The sequence below is a fragment of the Helianthus annuus genome, chromosome 15, assembly GCF_002127325.2.
Source record: "Helianthus annuus cultivar XRQ/B chromosome 15, HanXRQr2.0-SUNRISE, whole genome shotgun sequence".
NCBI classification, from domain to species: Eukaryota; Viridiplantae; Streptophyta; class Magnoliopsida; order Asterales; family Asteraceae; genus Helianthus; species Helianthus annuus.
The window spans coordinates 100,417,599-100,425,430 of record NC_035447.2 but is presented as its reverse complement, the minus strand read 5'-3'; positions in this window follow the sequence as shown (position 1 = coordinate 100,425,430).

The following is a 7,832-nucleotide window of genomic DNA, read 5'->3' as shown; positions in this document are numbered from 1 at the left end:
GTTGAATCCACGATGAAAGAGAAATATCCCTATTTGTTTGAGTAAATCTCGGGTCGAGATTTATTTTAAGGGGGTGAGGATGTAACACCTCGAAATTTTGTGTCCAATAATGTATTGACACGTGTCTTAAGTTTACACGTGGCGTATTATATTTAATAAAGGACTAATGTTGACAAACCTTGAAAATATATAAATTCGAGGGTTATAAATGTTAAACAAGGGTAAGTATACCGTATAGTAACCCTAAACGGTGCTCGTACCTTCAAACGAATAAATCATGGATCGTACGGAAGCGAAACGCGGAAGAAAGTGAGAGATTACAAGCTGCGGGGGTTAACTGTGTCAACATGTTTAATTATACCTCTGAGTGACCCTTTGACGTACCCGAGGATCTGTAACAGTAAAATACGCTCACTAGAATATACTGTATAAATTCCGCGAAGTTCCGTTTTAAAACGAGAAAGTTATGATCAAATTCGTATGAGAAGGGTTAAAAGCGTCAACAATGAAAGTTAAGGCTTTCCGAATAATTAACAAGATAACCGGGGACTTAACAATGCGGGTAAATAACACGAGGCCCTTAGTTGTAAATAATCAAGGGCCAAATCGCAAAGTTACCCCTTCAAACCCGAAAGGTCAGGTTAATAAATACCAAAGATTTCGTTATTAATTACCAGGATTTCGTCATGATTACAAAAGATTTAAAAAACCTGAAAATCTGACCTCTCGCGGGCCGCATTAAGATTTGGGTTAAGTTGAGGCGGGCCGCGAGCCTTATATTTGTACGCGTCTGAATTAAACCTTCAGGCGGCCCGCGTACAAAGTGCATGGTTCTTCCATGCGGGCCGCGTGGGACGCCCAGATGCAGAAAGTTTGGACTTGCATGCCTTTTGAGCTTGTGAACGATCATTTAGCCAATGAGTGAGGCATGGGCGCCCCCTACTCGACATATACCACCTTGGGACACCTGCCCATCATCCATACTCAGTTGTAGGGTGTGTTGTGATGATCTAAGAGCATTTCTTGCACTATAAATAGACCTTAAATGTTCACAACTTAAACACACCTCAAACACACTCTTCTGATCATTCTTGGAGCTCTCAAAGCTTTCTCTTATCATTCTAAGTTGTGCACAAGTCTCTGTAAGTATGCCAAACCTTTTATGGTTTTGTTTTTGCTTAGTTTAGCCTAAAAGTCAATCCGTCGTAACTAACGATTGACTTTGCGATAAATCACAAATGGTCCAGTGAATTGTCGGATCAAAAGTAGTTATGTGGGTAATAAACCCCAAAAAGGGTTCCCTCTGATCACCACTCTAACTAGTGCAAATGTCGAGTCAAACGTATATTTAAAAAGTCAACAGAAAGACATGTTGCGATTTCTTGAATAATCTGTAATGTAGTTGATATGTAACTAGTTTTGATGTTCATAAAACATGATGTTAAGTATATAAACTTGTCTAAATTCGTTTGATTCGGCCATTTGGTATATTGACCCGGTTCGGAGCCGAATGTCGCAAAAGTTTGACTTTTGCTTTGACTTCAGTTCTGACCCGTTTTAGTACAATGTAGATATGCTTTAGGACTCTCTTAGGACCAGGTCATGTGATGGTACCACCCTCTGTGACCGGTTCGTCGTTTGTCCGAGTCTTTTACGCATTTCCGTTAATTACTTAAAAGTTGACCATAACGCCCTTTTTAAAATAAAACGAGTATTTCGGACACGTGAAAGGACTATAACCTTGCTTACTAAATTCTAAGCATGTCCCTAAAGTTTCACGCCAATCCGAGGTCTAGAATGGGAGTTATGCTAAATAGCGCATTTATAAGAAACTTTTGTAATAAACGGCGCAATTAGCATAACGCCTACCTAAACCAAGATTTCGTCACCAAAACTTTTACCATTGTATTAAAATAATATTTTGGGAATTTTAAAGATTTTTAATTAATTTTAACCTGCTCATAACCTGCAGTTATGGCTACGGTTCGGTAAATACCGAATATGCCCTTTTCGGCCAAAACTTGAGTTCTACAAGGTCTTTTGACCCGATTCCAGTTGCTACTGATTTTAATTAATAAATAAGATATTTTAGACTTATCAAACTGATCGGGAAACTCAGGTTTCCTGTAGAACTCAGAAATCCCTTTAAAAGTCTTTAAAATGACCGGAAAACCCCTACGGGGCGTATAATGAACTAAAACTCGTTACGGGCATTATGGAAGGTATCCTACTGATACCACAACCTCTTTTAAGTATATTGACTTAGGAAAACAGTGTAGGACTCCTACGGTTACCCGTTGCGCCTATTGCGCGCACGGTTCGGCTTATGTAACTAGTTTACATAAATTAGCCGATACGGGTCAAACCATTTCATTTTGACCCCAAAATCCAGAGTGTGAATATTAAACCCATATAAAACAAGTCTCCGAACTTGTTGGGTCAGAATCACATTCCATTCTCGGTTTTCGCCATTCACGCGATTAAACCGTATCTATCCTTCGAAACTAACCGGTCTAGGCTACGGCTAATATAAAGAACCCGTTATGATTCTAATAGGTTAATTTAAACCTTCGTTCCAGAATAAGGAGCCCCAGTAAAAGATACCTGTGACTTAACTGATTAAGGATAGTACTTGCAAAGGTAAATACTTTTAACTTATTTTCCCTTATACGGGCTTGGGTTACGGTATATAAAATACCGCTTGATTGAGCATCAAATAATTCCATCGTTTAGGTGGTTAATTAAATAGTTTGATCGGCTCATTTAAACAGTCTTGTTACTTAAAAGCCTTTGGGGGGTTAATGACCATGTCCCGGATATCCTTGGCATCATTTTACGAAATGGCCACGACCTCGACACCCGGGTGTAGGCGTACACCCGGTATGATGTCTATATTATTGAAAGACGTAGCCGATGGTTTACCCACCTCGGTTTTATGCAATGTGGTGTGTCTATTGATCTTTAACCCGGCACGATCCGGGCTACTGAACGCATAGAAGGAACATGTAATTCGTTCACAAGATTATATTTTTTAAATAATTCTCCCAAGTTAAACAAACATGTTATGCCTCGTGCATCCAAACCAATTTTCAATCATTTTACAAAATGAGTCAGTTGATTGTATTTACCAGTGTAAACTGACGTATTTTTCCAAAAAGATTAAGTGCAGGTACTACACGTAATTGGCTGGTAATAGCTCCCTAGCATCTAAAGAAGTCTCGCAAGCTTGATGTCTTATCTGTTGAACAACATTTTTATTTATTTTGATCCATCCTGTGGATATTATTCAACTACTTGTGATACATTTGGATATTACAGTAAATGGTTGAATTATATTTATCTTTATGCTTCCGCTGTGCATTTATAAATTGTGGTTTGACTATATTGTTGCCAACTACGTCACGGTAATCCCCCACCGGATCCACCGGTGATACACGTGGAAATCGGGGTGTGACACCCGGCCCGGTTTGACCCGTTCCAGGAGCCGCGGGACAGAAATCCCGTGGTATTTAATTTAGGCGACAGCGGAAGTCTTTTTAAAACAGGATCTTTTAGTATTTAAAACTGCACGTTACATAAGTTAGGGATAAAACCCTATAATTTACAATAAGGTGATTTCACTGGGAAATCTTTTATTTCTCAAAACATGTTTCTTTATTTATTTACATTGAGCCACTTCTCTAAGCTGGTAGTGCTCCACGGCACTTTTCTTAGCTCACAACAGATTACCTGAAACATGTTTGAAAAAGGTTTTGTCAGCGGGAAATACTGAGTGAGTTCATTCAGGTTTTATGAAATGACCCTTAGTTATAAATTACAGCATAAGAGCGATTACAATGGTCCATATCTTATTTTTTTTATCTGGCACTGTCACAATGGTGACAAGTCACAATGGTGACGATGGTCATACCACTATTAGATCAATGAACATAAATAGTGATGATTATCCCTAGTAGGTCAATGAACCTAAGTGGGAGAAAATTAGTAATGTGCACAATACCCCAATAGCCAATAACTCAAGATATCCATGACTTAGTCCCTGTAATTATAACTCTTGAAAATAATTTGGAGTATTGTAAAACAGTTGATAAAAAGAGAATGACTCACATTGCAGATTTAACGAGCAATGTATAAGCCTACTGATTAGCCTTGATTAACCTAATTTAAATAATAATGCACACACACAAACGGGTTAGTAACTAATACAGCAGTTACGACAATTCACGAGATTAAACCCTCACAACGATTTATAAGTGCAATACTTAATAATTCAACGGATTCACAACGAATAACAGAGCATAGTCTGAATTCGAACAACACTCAAATATTCAAGTCGAAATCACGACGAATAACAAAGTATAAGCTCAATCTGAGCAGCACTCAAACAATCATTAGATAGTTACAATCGATCGGACGTTGAATCGTAATAGCGATCGAGTTATTACCCTGATTGCGGCAGCACTTCATGCGGTGTGTGTGTTTGTGCAGTAGATGAGGTATAACTCGACGTCAATTTAGAATTTGAGCGTCGTTTGAACAGCAGAAATCGAATGCCAATGTCTGCTATTTATAGTAATTTTTTGGGACATGCTTACGGACCGTAAGCCTTGTCCCTTACGGTCCGTAAGGGACACCTATTTACTATAGGGTAGCCACGTCTGGGACTAGCCTAGCTGAGTCAAAATTTTCGTAAAATTCTGTTTAGACAACGAAAATTAAAGATAATCGTCAACTAGGTTTTACCCCCCCCCCCAGAGTTTTAGGGGCCCTGATCCTGATTCCGATTGTTCTAAAAATTTTAGGGTTTGTGCAGAATCACTTGGGTGTCTCAATTAGGGCTTTCTTATGGGATAATTATCATCCTAATTATTAATTTTTGTGAGAGTTGTTACATCCTCCCCACCTTAAAAAATCTCGTCCTCGAGATTTACTGGAATAATTGAGGATACTTTCGCTTCCTTTCTAATTCCAGTTCCTAAGTGTATTCTGGTTTTCTTTTTGAATTTTATTCTACTTTGACTAGCACTAGTCGCTTATGTTTAAGAAACTTGACTTTTCTATCTTCTATCTGTGGTGGTTTCTCCACGAATTTCAATTTTTCATTTACCTCCACGTCTTGAAGAGGTACTACCAGGGATTCGTCTGATAAACATTTCTTGAGATTGGATACATGAAATACATCATGTACTCCAGCTAACTCTTCTGGTAGTTGTAAACGATAAGCAACTGGTCCTATACGTTTGATCATTGAAAATAGTCCTACGTACCTTGGACTTAGCTTTCCTTTCTTACCACATCTAACAACTCTTTTCCAAGGAGATACTTTCAATAGCATTTTGTCTTCAACTTAAAACTCCAACGGCTTTCGTCTACTATCTGTATAATTCTTCTGGCGATCTCTAGCCCTCTTCATCCTTTTCTTCGTGATACTGAATATCACAGTCGTAGTCACTTAGGGTTTTCATCCGTCTCCTTTGCCTCATGTTTAATTCTTTTTGCTCAAATATATGTCATAAATTCTTATGACCCGTATAGACAGTAAACTTACTTCCATACAGATAATGTCTCTGATTATTAAGGGAAAAACTTATGGCTCCTAATTCTAAATCATGAGTGGTATAATTTTCTTTATGCCTTTTCAATTGCCTTGATGCATACACAATTACCTTTTGGCGTTGCATTAACGCATATCCAAATCCTAGCTTTGAAGCATCATCGTATACTTTAAAATCCTCTGTTCCTTCTAGTAAGGCTGGGATTGGGGCAATTGTTAATTTATGCTTTTAAGATTCTATAGGCTTCTTCTTGTTTAGGTCCTTATTCAAACTTAAGTGTTTTCTTATAGGTTAGCTTAGTTAATGATATAACTATCTTGGAAAAATCCTTAATAAATCGTCTATAGTATCTGGCCAAATCTACAAAAACTCCTAATTTCCATTGCAGATTACGGAATCTGCCATTTGGTAATTGCTGCTATCTTATCAGGATCTATGTGAATACCTTCATGATTCACCATATGACCCGTAAATTGTACTTCTGGCAGCCAAAATTTACATTTCGAGAATTTGGCATGCAACTTTTCTTTTCTTAACAAAGTTAAGAGGGCATGCAAGTGCTGATAATGTTTTTCCTGACTTTTAGCATAAATAAATATATCGTCGATTTATCCAAATATGGTTTACATATCCTATTCATTTTGTAAATGTCGCAAGTGCATTCGTTAATCCGTAGGGCATAACTATACACTTGTAATGACCATACCTAGTTCTGAAAGCAGTCTTAGGTATATCTTCCTCTTGTACTTTCAATTGATGATATCTGGAAAGTAGGTATATCTTAGAAAATATCTAGCTCCTTGAAGTTGATCGAAAAGATCATCAATCCTAAGTAATGGGTATTGATTCTTAATGGTAACCTTATTCCATTTCCTATAATTAATACACATTCTCATCGAACCATCCTTTTTCTTGACAAACAATACTGGTATTCCCCAAGGAAATGAACTAGGTTGTATGAAACCTTTATTTAGTAATTCATCTAATTGATTTTTCAGTTCTAACATTTCTGTGGGAGTTAACCGATAAGGTGCTTTGGTTATCGGTATAGTTTCTGGAATTAGATTAATCCTAAATTCTATCTCCCTATCTGGTGGTAATCCTGGTAATTCTTCTGGGAATACATCTGGGTATTCTGAAACTACAGGAATTTCCTTAAGTTCTTTACTCTTAGTACTAATGATTACTGAAATCATATATACTATTCCTTGCTTTCGTTCATAACTAGCAACTTTCATTATTGATATGAACTTCGTGACCTTACGTGGTTTAATTCTTGTAATCGTAATTACTTCTCTGGCGGGTGCCTGAATTTCTATAAAATTCTTATCACAGAGAATTCAAGCATGGTTGGCTACTAACCAATCTATTCCTAACATAACATTAAATTCAGCTAATTTTATAGGTAATAGGTTTGCAAAGAATTTATGACCTAAGAGTTCTATATTTTTCTTTTGCAAAACTTTATCTATGCTAATAGATTTTCCGTTTGCCGTTTCGACTGTAAAGTTTTGCCTAATTTTGGTTAATGGTTAGTTAAGAGTTTGATGGAATGAAGTATTTATAAAACTTTGGTTTGCACCAGAGTCAAATAACACTTTTGTGGAAACGTTGTGGACTAAGAACGTACCAGCTATCACATCTGGAATGAGCTCTGCTTTCTGAGCAGTTAGTTGGAAGGCTCTTATATTCCTTTTTGCTTCTTCTGCAGGTTTAGCTTTATTGTTAAATAGTTTGTTCAGTTTTGGACAATCTGGCCTAAGATGTCCAGCTTCTCCACAGTTGTAGCAGACTGAAAATCTCTTCCTCCTGCAGTCTTCTTCTTGATGCCCTGGAATTTTGCAAAAATTGCAATATCCTTTGCATCTTCCAAAATGCTTTCTTTTGCAAGAATCGCAAAATGGGCTAGTGGAAGATTGCCCGTTCCCTCCTTTCTTGAAATTGTTATGGTTACCCGGACGGAATCCTTGGGTAATCTTTTGGGCTACTTCCTTCCTTCTATTTTCTTCTCTTGTCCGTACTAGTTCGTCAGTTAGAGTATTGGCTAAGTCCACCGCATCATCAATCGTGCGAGGTTTCGCAGCCTTGACGATATTACGGATTTCGGAAATCAATCCCCAAATATAACAGGAAATAAGTACCGGCTCTGGCGAAGCCAGGGTTGGTACTACTCGAGCATACTCAAAGAATGTTGAAGTATACTTTCGACAATCTACATCCACCATCCGGTGGGTTAAAAACTTATTTGTCATTTGTTCCTTTTCATATTCGGAACAG